Source organism: Vombatus ursinus, unplaced genomic scaffold (genome assembly GCF_900497805.2).
Source record: "Vombatus ursinus unplaced genomic scaffold, bare-nosed wombat genome assembly UNPS02014791.1, whole genome shotgun sequence".
Lineage (NCBI taxonomy): Eukaryota > Metazoa > Chordata > Mammalia > Diprotodontia > Vombatidae > Vombatus > Vombatus ursinus.
In genome coordinates, this window is record NW_020954569.1 from 7573062 (window position 1) to 7589357 (window position 16296).

Here is a 16296-nt window from a genome sequence, read left to right on the forward strand (position 1 = left end):
CTCAAAGATTTTTCTGCATTGATTGAGATAATCATGTGATTTCTGTCAGTTTTGTTGTTGATATGATCAATTATGCTGATAGTTTTCCTAATATTGAACCAATCCTGCATTTCTGGGATAAATTCTACCCAGTCATAGTGTATTATTCTTGTGATAATTTAATGTAATCTTTTTGCTAATATTTTATATAACATATTTACATCTATATTTGTTAGAGAAATTGGTCTATAATTTTCTTTCTCTGTTTTGACTCTTCCCAGTTTACATATCAACACCATATTTATATCATAAAAATAATTTGATAAACCTCCTTATTTGCCTATTTTCTCAAATAGTTTATATAGTATTAGAATTAATTATTCATTAAATTTTTGATAGAATTCACTTGTAAATCCATCTGGCCCTGTAGATTTTTTCCTAGGGAGTACATTTATAGCTTGTTCAATTTCTTTTTCTATGATGGGGTTATTTAAGTATTTTACTTCCTCTTCTGTTAATCTGAGCAATTTGTATTTTTGTAAATATTCATCCATTTCAATAAGATTGTCAAATTTATTGGCATACATTTGGGCAAAATAGTTCCTAATTATTGTTTTAATTTTCTTTTCACTGGTGGTGAATTCTTCCTTTTCATTTTTGATACTGGTAATTTGGTTTTCTTCTTTCTTTTTTTGTTAATTTAAATTAATCAAAGGTTTGTCTATTTTATTGTTTTTTTATCATAAAACCAGCTCTTAGTTTTATTTATTAGTTCAATAGCTTTATAAATTACAGTTTTATTAAGCTGTCCTTTGATTTTCAGCATTTCTAATTTAGTATTTAATTAGGGATTTTAAATTTGGTCTTTTTCTAGTTTTTTTTTTTAAGTTGCATGCCCAGTTCATTGATCTCCTCTTTCTCTGTTTTATTCACGTAAGCATTTAGAGACATAATTCTTCCCCTAAAAACTGCTTTCACTGCAACCCACTAATTTTGATATATTGTCTCTTTATTGTCATTCTCTTGGGTGAAATTATTGATTTTTTCGATGATTTGTTATTTCATCCACTCATTCTTTGGGATTAGATTATTTAGTTTCCAAATAATTTTTAATCTATCTTTCTATGGCATTTTGTTACATATAATTCTATTGTATCATGATCTGTAAAGGATGTATTCAATATTTCTGCCTTTCTGCATTCAATATGCCCTACTGCACGGTCAGTTTTTGTGTTAGTGCCATGTTCTGCTGAAAAAAAAGCATATTCTTTCTAACTTCATTCAATTTTTTTAATTAATTTTTTTTATTTTTAGTTTTCAACATTTACTTCCACAAGATTTTGAGTTCCAAATTTTCACCCCATCTCACCCCTCACCCCCACCCCAAGATGGCATGCATTCTGAATGCCCCTTCCCCTAGTCTGCTTTCCCTGCTATCTCTCCCCCCTTCCCCTTCTATTTTCCTGTAGGGCAGGATAGATTTCTGTACCCCATTTCCTGTATTTCTTATTTTCCAGTTGCATGTGAAAACTTTTTTTAAACATGTGTTTTTTTAAACTTTAGGTTCCAAATTTTCTCCCTTCCTCCCTCCCCACCCACCCTCATTGAAAAGGCAAGCAAATCAATATAGTCTATACTTGTGCAGTTATGAAAAACACTTCCATAGTAGACATGCTGTGAAAAACTGACTCTATTTCCCTTAATCCTATTTTGCCCCCCCCATTTATTCTATTCTTTCTTTTGACCCTGTCCCTTCTCAGAAGTATTTGCTTCTGATTACCCCATTTCCCAAATGGCCCTCCTCTCTATCATCCCCCTACTCTCTTGTCCCCTTCCCCTCCTATTTTCCTGTAGAGTAAGACAGATTTCCGTACCCAATTGAGTGTGTATGTTATACCCTCCTTAAGTCAAATCCTATGAGAATAAGATTCACTCATTTCCTCTCACCTTCCCCCGGTTCCCCTCCACTGTAAGAGCCTTTTCTTTTCTTTTTTTTTTTGAGATAATTTATCTCATTCTGCCTTTCCCTTTCTCCTCCTGGTATAATCCTCTCTCATCCATTAATTTTATTCTCCAGTTATGACCCCTTCATCTTCAACTCACCCTGTGCCCTCTATCTATCTATCTATCTATCTATCTATCTATCTATCTATCTATCTATCTATCTATCTATCATCTATCTATCTATCTATCTATCTATCTATCTATCTATCTATCTATATACATACATACATACATACATATAATTTTTCCCCTCCAACTACCCTAATACTGACAAAGGTCTCATGAGTTACAAATATCATCTTTCCATTCAGGAATGTAAACAGTTCAACCTTCATAAGTCTCTTATGATTTCTCTTTCCTGTTTACCTCTTCATGTTCCACTTGAGTCTTGTATTGGAAAGTCAAATTTTCTATTCCGCTCTGGTCTTATCATCAAGAATTCTTGAAAGTTCTCTATTTCACTGAATGACCATTTTTTCCCCTGAAGAATTATACTCAATTTTGCTGGGTAGGAGATTCTTAGTTGTAATCCTATCTCCTTTGCCCTCCAGAATATTATATTCCATGCCCTACGGTCCCTTAATGTAGAAGCTGCTAAATCTTGTGTTATCTTGATTGTATTTCCACAGTACTTGAATTGTTTCTTTCTGGCTGCTTGTAATATTTTCTCCTTGACCTGGGAACTCTGGAATTTGGCTACAATATTCCTAGGAGTTTTCCTTTGGGGACCTCTTTCAGGAGGAGATTGGTGGATTCTTTCAATTTCTATTTTGCCTTCTGGTTCTAAAATATCAGGACAGTTTTCCTTGATCGTTTCTTGAAAGATGATGTCTAGGCTCTTTTTTTGATCATGGCTTTTAGATATTCCAATAATTTTTAAATTCTCTCTCCTGGATCTATTTTCCAGGTCAGTTGTTTTTCCAATGAGATATTTCACATGGTTTTCTAATTTCTCATTCTTTTGGATTTGTTCTACAGTGTCTTGATTTCTCATCAAGTCACTAGCTTCCAATTGTTCTATTCTAATTTTTAAGGAAGTATTTTCTTCAGTAATCTTTTGGACTTCCTTTTCCATTTGGCCAATTTTGCTCTTTAGGGCATTCTTTTCTTCATTGGCTTTTTGGACCTCTTTTGCTATTTGGATTAGGCTATTTTTTAAGGCGTTATTTTCTTCAGTATTTTTTTTTTAGGTCTCTTTTAGCAAGCTATCAACTTGCTTTTCATGATTTTCTTACATCACTCTCATTTCTCTTCCAACTTTTTCCTCTACTTCTCTTACTTGCTTCTCAAAATCCCTTTTGAGCTCTTCCAAGGCCTGGGACTGATTCATATTTTTCTTGGAGGCTTTGGATGTAGGAGCTTTGGCTTTGTTGTCTTCTTCTGGTTGTATGTTTTGATCTTCTTTGTCACCAAAGTAAGATAATATAGTCTGACTCATTTTGCACTGCTTGCTCATGATCCCAACCAATTACTTGAGTTTTAAACTCTTTGTTAAGGTAAGAGTCTGTTTCCAATGTGGAGAATGTACTGTCCCAAGCTTTGGGGGTTTGTACAGCTGTTTTCAGAGATACTTCTAGGGACATGAAAATTTTCAATTCTTCCAAGGTGCTATGATAATGGGCGAGGTTTTTCCTCTCCACAGCCACAACAAGCTCCACCAGGCCAGCGCTCCTCCCTGCCCCAAGACCACCCCTCAGAACTGTGATCCAGATACAAGCACAGGTAAAGCAAGAGATTCCTGCCTCAGCCCTGGCAAAGAGAAACTTGCACTCCCCCTCTGATAAGCTACTGTATTCCCCCTCAGTCTGTGGTCCAGAAGCTCAGAAACCAGCCACTGTCCTTGGGGTGACTGAGATCTAGATTCTTCTCTCACCAGAGTAACAGACTTTTCCCACTGACCTTCTAAGTTGTCTTTGGCATTCGTGGGTTGAGAAGTCTGGAAACCACCACAGCTGCCCACGATTCAGTCCTCTGAGGCCTGCTCCAGAGTTGCTGCGGCCTGCATGCCCACACTGAACTGCGCTCCTCTCCCAGCCCAGAGCGATGTACCTTTCTGATCAGCCATCCAGGTTGTCTTGGGCTGGAAATTTGTTTTATTCTGGTTTTTTGTGTGTTCTGCTGCTTTAGAATTTGTTTAGAGCCATTTTTGTAGGTATTTGGAGGGATTTGGGGGAGAGCTCTAGCAAGTTGCTGCTCTCCCTCCACCATCTTGGCTCTGCCCCACTCCATTCAATTTTCTCCAGAAGTCCACTGTATCAAACTTTTCTAAAATTCTATTCACCTCCTTAATTTCTTTGTTTTTTATTTTGTGGTTTGATTTATGTAGTTCGGAAAAGGGGAGGTTGAGGTCCCCCACTAGTATAGTTTTGTTCTCTATTTCTTCCTGCAACTCCCTAAACTTCTCTAATAATTTCAATGTTGTACCACTTGGTGCATATATGTTTATTAATGATATAACTTCATTTCTATGGTGCCCTTTAGTAGGATGTAGTTTCCTTCCTTATCTCTTTTAGTTAAATATATTTTTGATTTTGCTTTGTCTGAGATCAGGATTGCTACCCCTGCTTCTTTAATTGCAGCTGAATAGTATATTCTGTTCCATTCTTTTACCTTTACCTTGTGTGTATCCCTCTGTTTCAAATGTAATTCCTGTAAACAACATATTATAATAGTATTGTTTTTAATCCATCCTGCTATTCATTTTCATTTTATGGGAGAATCCATCCATTCACATTCATAGTTATTATTACTATCTGCGTATTTCTTTCCATCTTATTTCCCCCTCCCCCATTTATGCTTTTCTTTCTCTTTTTTTCCCTTTCCCTCCTCACTAGAATTTTGTTTTTGACCACCACCTCCCTCAATCTACACTCCCTTTTATTACCCTTTTATCAGGCCCCTCCTTTTTCTTTCCCTTTTCCCTTACTACTTCTTCCCTCCCTTCTACCCCCCTTCACTTTTCTTTCTTCATTGCCCCCCTACTCTCTATATGGTAAGGTAAATTTCTATACCTAATAGAATATGTTATTCCCTCCTTCAATCAAATCCTATGAGAGTAAGATGCAAACAATGGCCTCCCTTCTTTCCCTCTACTGCAATATGACTTTGTGCCTCTTCATGTGAAGCAATTTACTTTTTTCTGCTTCCTTCTTTCTTCTTCTCCCATTACAATTCCTTTTCACCATTTCATTAGGTTTTTTATCATACATCAAAGTCAATTTAAACCCACCCCTTGTCTATGTATATCCCTTCTATATGCCATAATAAAGATGTAAACAGTTTATCCTTATTGAATAACATGTTTTTTCCCCCTCTTTCCTATTTATGCCTCTCTTCAGTCTCATATTTGAAGATTAAATTGTCTATTGCATTAAGGTCTTTTTTTTTTTAGGCAATTGGGGCTAAGTGACTTGCCCAGGGTCACACAGCTAGTAAGTGTCAAGTGTTTGGTCTGGGGCTGGATTCGAACTCAGGTCCTCCTGACTTCATGGCTGGTGCTCTATCCACTGCACCACCTAGCTGCCCCTCATTAGTATCTTTTCATTAGGAAAGTCTGGAAGTGCCTATTTCATTGAATGTCCATCTCCTCCCCTAAAAGATTATGCTCAGTTTTGCTGGGTAGTTGATCCTTGGTTGTAATCCAAGCTCTTTTACATTATGGAATGTTATATGCCAAGCCCTCTGACCTTTTAATGTAAAACCTGCAAGGTTCTGTGATTCCTGACTGTGATTCCATCATATTTGAATTGTTTCTTCCTGGCTGCTTGCAATATTTTCTCTTTGACCTGATAATTCTGGAATTTGGCCCCAATATAACTTGACATTTTCAATTTGGGATCTCTTTCAGGAGGTGATCAGTGGATTCTTTTGATGACTATTTTACCCTCTCCTTTTAGGGCCTCAGGGTAGTTGTCCTTGGTTTCCTGAAAGATGCTGTCCAGGCTCTTTTTTTCAGAAGGCTTTCAGGTAGACCAATAATTTTTAAGTTATCTCTCCTGGATCTTTCTTCCAGGTCGGTTGTTTTTCTGATGAGGAATTTTACATTTTCTTCTAATTTTTTCATTCTTTTCATTTTGCTTGACTGACTCTTGATTTGTCAGAAAGTCATTAGCTTCCAGTTACCCAATTCTGATTTTTAATGAATTGTTTTCTTCAGTTATCTTTTGTACCTCCTTTTCCATTTGGCCCATTTTACTTTTTAAGGAATTCTCTCAAGTGAGTTTTTGTGCCTCCTTTTCCATTGGTCCAATTCTACTTTTTTAAGGAGTTGTTTTCTTCCGTGTACTTTTTTCCACCTTGTCAACTGTATTTTATATGAATTGTTCAGTTTTTCTTCTACCTCCCTTATTTGACTTTTAAAATTCTTCCTGAGCTCTTCCAAGAAGGCTTTTTGGGCTTGAGACCAGTTCATATTCCCCTCTGAGGTTTCATATGTGGGTATATTGACAATGTTATCCTCCTCTGAATTTTTGTTTTGATCTTACCTCTCACCAAGATATTTTTCTATGGTCATTGTTTTTTCTGTGTTGCTTCTTGCTCGTATTGTTTTCCTTTTTTCTGACTTTTAAAGCTGTTTGGTACTTCTGGGGCACAGGAGACACTGTCCCAGGTTCTTGTGCTGGGGTTAGGGACCTGGTTACTGTTTTACTGAGGTGGGGCTTGCCACTGGCTTGCTGGGATGACTCTTTTCCTGTTCTGGTCCCCTTCAGCCACAGCAAGAAGGATCTTTCTGACTAATCCCCCTAGCCTTAAGAGGTAGAAAACTGCTGTGTCTAGTCTTTCTGCTAACTCTACTATTTCAGAATTTTTCCTGGAGCAATAGTCTTTGGGATTTTCAAGGTCAGTAAGGGAGGGTAAAAGCAACTTACTCCTTGCTCCTCCATCTTGGCTTCTAGAAGTCTAAATAAGTGACTTTCAAACATTCAGTCTGTGGGCTAATAGCTCTATGAAGCAGTGCTGTCACTGCTACCTCCACTACTGTTGCTGACTCACTCACTCCCAAAGCCTTTTTCTGATTTGCTGTTGCTGGAGCTATATTGCCATGCCCTACAGCACTGAGCTGGACTGCTCTTCTGTCTCACCCAGTTTTGACAATCCCCTCTTACTGAACCTTCTAAGTTGCCTCTGGTCTCTGTGGGCTGAGAAGACTGCAATCCACCACTGCTGCTGGTGATTCAGTCCCCTGAAGCCTGCTCCATCTTTGTATATTTTGGGTCTGAGCTTCAGCCTGCATGCTGGGTGCTCCTCTCTCAGCCTGGTGCAACAGACCTTTCCTGTTGACCTTCCAGGTTGTCTTGGGCTGGAAATCTGCCTCATTCTGTCTCTTTGTGGGTTTTGCCACTCAAGAATTTGTTCAGTGTCACTTTTTAGAGGTATTTGAATAGATTTGGGGTGGAGCTCAGATGAGTCCCTGCTTTTATTCTACCATCTTGGCTCTGCCTGAGACCTAAGATTCTTTAAAGTGTTTTTATATATCCTTTCTCCCAACTCAATGACTTTTGCTTGAGAGATTTTTTGTTATTTATTACCTTTTGCTTCTTTTCTTCCAGGTTTAATTTTGATTAATATATTATTATTATAAATCCAGTATAACATTTTTTTCTTCTTTGAAAAGATTACCATGGATTTACATTTTTTATTTTTTTTTTTTTTACTATTCTGCCAACTATGTTTTTATTCTGCAGGTCATAAATTCTGGCATTTGTAACCCAATTTCTTCTTTGAATTTTTATTTAAATTTCTCTTTTAAAACATTCTGTATCATAGTGTTATTGCTCCATGTTATCTTGGATATCCAGAGGGTCTAGTATTTTGCGAGGTCTTAATTTCATTTCTTTTGCCTTGTAATATTTAGAGGTTATAATATTTCAGATTGAATTTTACCCTTATTTCAAATTTTAGTTTCCTCTATGTTGATTTATCTGCTTGTGTTCTAGTTTTTAATTGAATAATCTTCCTCTTGAAATATTTATGGTTTTAGCTTTCATTTTCTGACTCCCCAGCTTTCCCCTTTGGTGAAGAATTTACTCTTTGAAGGCCTCAGTCTTTGGGAGTTTCCTACACTGTTCTGGGAGAACAGGACCAGCCACAGCTGATTTCAGGGATCTTTTCTTCAATCTTAGCAGCCACAGATGCTGGTCCTCTTCCTTAATTCATCCAAGGATCTGAATCAGTGTCTGGCACTTTTTTTTAGGTTTAGAGGACAATGGAGTAGATGTTCCATGAGTTGCCTGTGTACTCTGGACTTCTGTAACCTAGCAATCACCTCAGGCAAATGAGAGACCAATTGTACTTCTCACAGTATTGCGTCAAGTCAATATGTGAAGCTTGTTGCAATGCGATGAGATAGAAGCAATGTGTAGGGTAGAGTTCTTTGTAAAAATCTTAAAGATTAGCATTCTCCACTTAATAGTAAACTTTTAGCTTGTTCCTTCCAATTCAAGACTAATTGCTCTACCACTGGTATGTAATTCTCTCTCTCCCTCTCTCTCTCTCTCTCCCTTTCTCTCTCTCTGTCTGTCTGTCTCTCTCTCTCTCTCTCTCTCTCTCTCTCAGAAAATTGGGAGAGCTATCCAGTTATGGAGTCTGTTGTCCATGTGACCTGCTTTTTTTTTTATGTTACTGACAAGAAAATACACACACACACACACACACACACACACACACGTGTGCAATTTCTATTGAAGCCATTTTTAAAATGGATATAAAATGGAAATATTAGGACAATACAATCAAAAGGCAATTAGTGTATTCACATCTAGTCATTGAAACTTCTTAAATGATGAACTTTCAGCTTTTCTATAGAATTATTTTTTTCTATGTGTTTCACAATTGAACTTCAGTGGAGACTGAAAAAATAACATAGAACTATATATTGCTAACCAAGCTAAAGAAAATCCCTTTCATGAGATCCAAACTTAGTTAACATGCATTTATTAAATGTTTACAGTTGTGCCAGGTAAACAAGTGTCAAGGATACAAAGAAAGGCAGCTGAGTCAAAGAAGAAAAATCAGATTACAGTCAGTTCTGCTCTAATGCAATATGCAGTCCTAAAACTTGCTGAGCTTTGCAAAAATCACACTATAAACTACATAGGATTTATGGGGGAAATGTGTTTGGGAGCACAACATTTAAAAACTTCATCAATGATACACATATAGAAAAATATGCATCTAATAAAAATGAGACTAAGTGTTTGTACATGTTAAATAGTAAGTAAATAAATGCATAATACATATATACACATATGTATATATTGACACATGCACATATACATGTATACATGCATACATGTGTGTGTGTGTGTGTGTGTGTGTGTGTGTGTGTGTGATTTGCAGGTCAGCAGTCTCAGGTTGCTGCTTACCTTGCATTAGGTTCTTCAAAGGTCTGTATATATAGAAAGATGAGGAGGGGTTAAGGTAAGGATAGAATGCCTGGAAGTGAAGCCACGCTGCTCCCCCCAGCTACTAATACAGCAAAAGCTATACCACATATATGGCAAGTTACCTTGAAAAAGACCTATAGTTTGCTTATGGAAGTGTGCTTTTGGAGCATTTTATATTGTAGTTATTTTGAAGTGGTTCAGTTTTCTTTCTTTTTAAACCACATATACAAACCTGAAATTCCCTCAAATTATTCCTTAATATATTCATCACATAAGGGCAACTTCACATTTTCAAAATGATTACTTTAGAAGAAATTACTGTATTTGTCATTTGAGATTTAGAGAATTAATATACTTTTTATTTTACTCTGCATTGTTTCTGATTTATGCATTCTTAGAATTCAGCTTATTCTTGTTTATTCTACTATGCTTGATATGAACTTTTTTTTGGCTTCATTATTTCTCTTCCAAAGGCAAATTCTATAATTCCCAGACTAGGTATAAATGTAAGGTTTTGCTTTATGTACAGCAGTTTCAGCTAATCTACCTTATTTTCTTTAAATTTGTCCTTTACATTCAAGTCTTGTACCATACTCAGTATGTTTAAAATAACACATTTCACATGCTCCCAGAACAATTTACTTTATCATTGCTATTTTAAGCCTATAGGCAAGATTTGTAGCCTTCTATGTTGAAACAATCGATATCCATTCACATCTTTCTGACTTCATATTGGTAATTAGACATCTTAACTACCCTTTAAAAGAATAAATGGATTAAATTTATAACTAGAATGTCCTGGAGTTATGAATGCATTCTCTTCTTTTCCTGTTGATAATCACTCTCCCTTTGACATTCTGAGGGATAATTCACTTTTGTCCATTGCCTACTTCATCTTAAAGGTCTTACCCTCACTTTGATGTTTTGAGTATAAAATTTATCTACTGTAACAATTCCTTTATTTTGGGGCTGATGAATCTTAATTTCTTTAGACACGGAGCTCCCCGCCCCAACAAAATAGACAATGTTAAGCACCACTATTTTCACTCTAAAAAAACCATTTCTTTTTTTTGACACAGGTGTTAGGAAGTCTAACTGTGCTATCCACATCATGGGAGAGAATTGCCTATTCATGTTTTTTTTTTTTCCCTTTCTTCCAGTTTCCTAGGGTTATAGAGATCTACCAAGCTATTACTTGCTTAGTACTTTACTATACTGTTTCCTCCTCAAAAGCACTAATGCAAAATAGCTTAATTCCCCCAAACAGTGCTATTTTCCCCCTCTGTCTCAGCATGTCATGCAAAAATGACTGTGTTAGAGAAATTATATAAAATTATCTTTTTTTTCAAACAATTGTAGAGAAACTTTTGCTTACATATTTTCAATCACAAAGTCTTGGAAAAACACCATTGGAGCAAATGAAGTAATATTCTACACTACTTTCCAAGGGTTTGAGAAATGAACAAAAATATTGTTTAAGATAAGACCAGTAATCTTAGAATGAACAATGTTGAAATAAATTATGCCAATTTCCTTATGTAACATATTTGTCATTTGGATAGGTGGGGGATATCTTTTTTATGAGTTTGATTTATCCATAAAGACAAGGAAACAGATAGTTGTTGATTCTTTGGCAAATGTGATTAAAAGAAGACAGGTTTATAGTTGTTGTTTTTTCAAAAAGAAACTATTGTAATAAAAATAGGTCATGGTATTTTACTTCATGTCATTCCTACCTCATTTCAAATGCTGAAATATTTGTCATTGTTGAAATTCAAGGTCACTTCCAGCTTTGAATCCTATGGTCAATTTATCAGGTTTTTTGTTTGTTTATTTATTTTATTTTGTTTTTTTTGTTGTTGTTATTGTTGTTGTTTTTTACATCCTAATGGTTAAAAACAACAAAACAAACAAACAAACCTTTGCTATTCCTACTTTTTACTGGAGTTCCCCTGTCTAGGATGTTAGGAATACAACCTATTGCAACTCTCAGTATGTATCTTGGACAGACATTACAAATGCACCCAGAATAGTAAAAGAAGAAGGTAGTGGACTAGATTGTTTTAAGGGAGTTGCAAAGATGTTTAAAGTATCTTCAGTTTCTCCATTAAACACCCATCTTTTTATAATCATCTTCTTTCAGTGATGTTGTATGACTCCAAGTCCTTCTGTAGACATTTCATTCTGAATAATTTAAGGTAATAATCACCAGGCTAGAACATATTACAAACAAGGAATTATAGAGGAATGATATAAGCCATATCAAAAAATGTATAACACAAAGAAAAAAAAGTAGTCTATCAAATTGAATATGCCCATTGGTTTCTAGGCAGTATAACTAGAATTTGAGGAAGGCCACTAGAGTCAAACATAAGGAAGGCTAGGGAAAATCCACATAGGGTAAGCAAGTAAGAATTGATTCTTTAGTGTTAGAGGAAATGCATATATATGAAATGGTAAATGCACTAAATGTTTTGTAGTAGTAATGTGTGTATTGTGTCTGATCAAGAAAGATTTATACCTTAGAATAATAATTCCAATGGGACAATTTAAGTGTTTAGCTTCTCTGAAAATGATATACTAAAAATTAATGTTATTATATTTTAGATAGTAGAAATGGCTTACTATGATAAAATGATACAACTGTCAAATCATTTGTAGATCATTCTTAGGTAGAATATATTTGTAGACTACCATCCCATCACAACTTCATTGGAATAAGAAGCCCCAAAATATAATCTCTTGTATAGTTGCCCCTACCCTGATTCTCCAACTCTTACATGATCCACAGTATTTTTTTTCTTTTTTTTCCCCAAATGACTGTGCACCAATGAAGAACCAACCCATTGCTTTTTACTGTGTGACTTGCTGAGGGCCTTCCTTATGTTTGTCTCTAGAGACTCTTCAGATTCTCTTGATACCATTCAAATATCAGCACTAGTCCTGGGTTATCCATCAATCTTCCTATGTAACAAACCAGCAACCAAATGGCACAGGGCATAGAGTATTGTTCTTAGAGTCCAGAAGACCTGGTGATGAATCTTGCCTTATAAACATATCTGCTGTGTTACCCTTGGCAAGTCATTTAACTTGATAAGTCTCAGTTACCTCCATTATAAAATGAAGGTGACAATAATACCCACTTCATTGTTATGAGGATCAAAAGAGATAATGTATGTAAAATATTTTGCAACTTTAAAGAAATATATATATATATACATAATCAAACACATTATATATATACACAGATACATAGATATATACATGTATACACATACAGATACATATAGACATCTATACATACATACACACAGATAGATATACATACATACATACATACATACATAAATACATACATATACACATATATTTGTGGGGGGGTGTATGGTGGAGGCAAGATGGTGAAGAAAAGTCAGGGACTCACCTGAGGTCTCCCAAATTCCTCTTCATATAACTTTAAATAATATTTCAAAATGAATGCTAGAGCAGCAGAACCCATAAAAGGATGGGGTAATAATTTTTAGCCTAAGACAACTAAGAAGGTTGGCAGGAAAGGTCCTTCATGCCAGTGTAAGAGCAGAGAATAGCTCAGCACAGAAAACCATGTCAAGACATCAGCAGGCCTTGGAGACAATTGAATGTGCAGAGCAACTTCTGGGAACTCTCAACTCACATATGGTAAGAGTGTTGGACAACTGGTCAGAAGGACATTACAGGGATAATGGGTTCAGGACTCTTTTACATTGTTAATACATGGATCAGAATCATAGTCCTGAATCACAATCCCACCATGAGAAGTTATGCTAACATACCAGACCTTGGAGCTTAAGGTGAACAGAGACCCTGGTCACAGTTCCAGGATGGAAAAAAAGTGTTTGTGATTATTCACAGACCATAGTACAGGTCAAGGAGTAGTAAACAAATCACTCCTTATATCATACTACTTGGAAGAACTGAAAACTTGCATACTCCCAGAACTAACTCTGAAAACAGCTACACAAAAACAAAACAAAACAAAACCAAAACAAAACAAAACAAAACAAAAAACTTAAGGCTTGGCACAGTGTTCCCTCCAACAAAGAGCAGAGCCCAACTTTAACATGAAGTTTAAAGTCAAGAAATAGGCTGGGAAAATGAGCAAACAACAATAACAACAACAACAAAAGATCCTGACCATAGAAAATTTAACCTCAATTGCTAAAATAAATAAATAAATAAATAAAACTTCCTTAAAAAGTAGAATTGGCCAAATGGAAAAGAAGGAACAAAAGCTCAAGGAAGAAAATAATTGCTTAAAAATTAGAATTGGGCTAGTGGAAGCTAATGATTTCATGAAACATCAAGCAAAAAAAAAATCAAATCAAAAGAATGGAAGAAATAGAGGAAAATGTGAAATACCTCATGTGACAAAAAAAAACTGACCTTGAGGGCAGCTAGGTGGCACAGGAGATAGAGCACCAACCCTGGAGTCAAAGCACTTGAGTTCAAATCTGGCCTCCGGCACTTCACACTGACTAGATGTGTGACCCTAGGCTAGTCACTTAACCCCAATTATCTCTTAAAAATAAAAATAATGATAATAATAAAGAAAAGTAAAAAGAAAAACAAATGTCCTCAAAAATAGATTACCAAGAAAGATAACTTGAAATTTATTGGATGACCTGAAATCTATGATCAAATTAAAAGGCCCTAGAAATAGTGGGGTTTTTTTAAGAAATTATCAAGGAAAACTGCCCTGATATTCTAGAACTAGGGTAAAATTGAGACTGAAAGAATTCAACTCTCATTTCCTCAAGGAGATCCCAAAATGAAACTCCCAAGAATATCATAGCCAAATATCATAGTCCAGAGCTCCCAGGTTAACAAGATAATATTACAAGCAGCCAGAAAGAAACAATTCAAATATCATGGAGCCACTGTCAGTATAGCACAAGATTTAGCAGCTTCCACATTAAAGGATCAGAGGGTTTACAATATGATACTTTGGGGGGCAGAAAAGATCTGGGATTATAAACAAAAGTCACCTACCCAGCAAAACTCAGTATACTACTGTGGTGGGGGGTGGAGGAGAGAGATATTCATTGAAATACAGGACTTTCAAGCATTTCTGATGAAAAGACCAGAACTAAATGAAAAATATGACTTTTAAACACAAGACTCAAGAGAAGCATAAAAAGCAATTTTCTCTGACAAAGCCCTCATTTCTCAATTATATAGAGAACTGAGTGAAAATTATAAAAATAAAAATCACTGCCTAATTGATAATGCTCAAAGGATATGAAAAGAAAGTTTTCAGATGAAGTTATAAAAGCTATCTATAGCATATAAAAATGCTCTAAACCACTATTGATTAGAGAAATGCAAATTAAAACAACTCTAAAGTACCACCCCACACCTATCAAATTGACTAATGTTACAGAAAAGAAAAAAAAATGACAAACATTGGAGGGTATATGGAAAAATTGAGACACTAGTGCATTGTTGGTAGAGTTGTGAACTTATTCCATCATTCTGGAAAGCAATTTGGAACTATGCCCAAAAAGCTGTCATACTCTTTGATTTAGCAATACCACTACTATATCTCAAAGAGATTTAAAAAAGGAAGAAAGAAAGAAAAAATAATCTACATTGTACAAAACTATTTATAGCAGTCAGCCCTTTTTGTCATGACAAAGAATTGGCAATTGAGATGTCCATCAATTGGGGAATGACTGACCAAGTTGTGGTATATAATTGTACAAAATGACAAACAAGAAGCTCTCAGAAAAACCTGGAAAAACTTACATGAGCCAGTGCAAAGTGAAGTGAGCAGAACCAGGATACTAATGTACAGAGTAACAGAAATATTGTACAATGATCAGCTGCTAATTAATTAGTTATTTTCAGTAATACAATGATCCAAGACAAATCCAAAGGTTTTATTATGAAAAAGACTATCCACCTCCAACTAATGGAGTCTGAATGCAGATCAAAGCATACTTTTTTTTGCTTTACATGACTAATTTGGAAATATGTTTTGTAGTGCTGCACATGTGTAACATATTAAATTGCTTGGCTTCTCAATGAGGAAAGGGGAGAGAGTTTAGAATTCAAAATTTACCAAAAAAAAATGAATGTTAAAATCATTTTACTTGTAATTGGGAAATTTATGTACATATATACACATACTATATTTATACATTGTATATATGTGTGTGTGTATGTGTGTGTATATATATATATATATAGAGAGAGAGAGAGAGAGCTATATAAATACTGACTATTAAGTCAAACCTCATCAAAATTCTATACTATTCTCTTTTTTATGGGTTCTTCGATATATGAAAGTAACAACAACATCAACTCAAGTTTATAAAACATTTTATGGTTTACAATGTGTTTTCTTCATGGGAATCCCATGAAATCCAAAACTCTTGACACTACACCAAGCTCCTTTGACTCACTTTATGGAAGAAGTGAAAATTATTCCCTAGACCTCCTTCTCTTGAAATCTTTTCTGTTCTCTCTATCCCAGAGCGTCCTGTGAGTTACTATTAAGTCATCTGAAAAGCTTTTAAAGACAAAGTTGTGCAGTAAATTGGGAAGTGATGACCAGATTTGAAGTCAAAATCTTGACTTGAACTGTTGCTTTTCTACATTCTCCTTATATTAAATTGATCAAGTAACAGCTTCATTGGGCCTCAGTTTTATTAACCATAAAATCAAACCATCAAATATCTTTCCTAGGTGCACAGTCAAAAAAAAAAGTAAATTAGAATGTTCCCACGGCTTTTAAAAATAATGATTATGAGGCTATGCCCTGAAAAATTAGCCAGTAAATTAGTAAAGTTCCCAAGTAGAGAATCAAATAGAGTATAATGAGGATAAAATAAACAGGGCCAAAAATTGGATATGTGTAAAAAGTAGGAATTCAAGAATTAAAAGACAT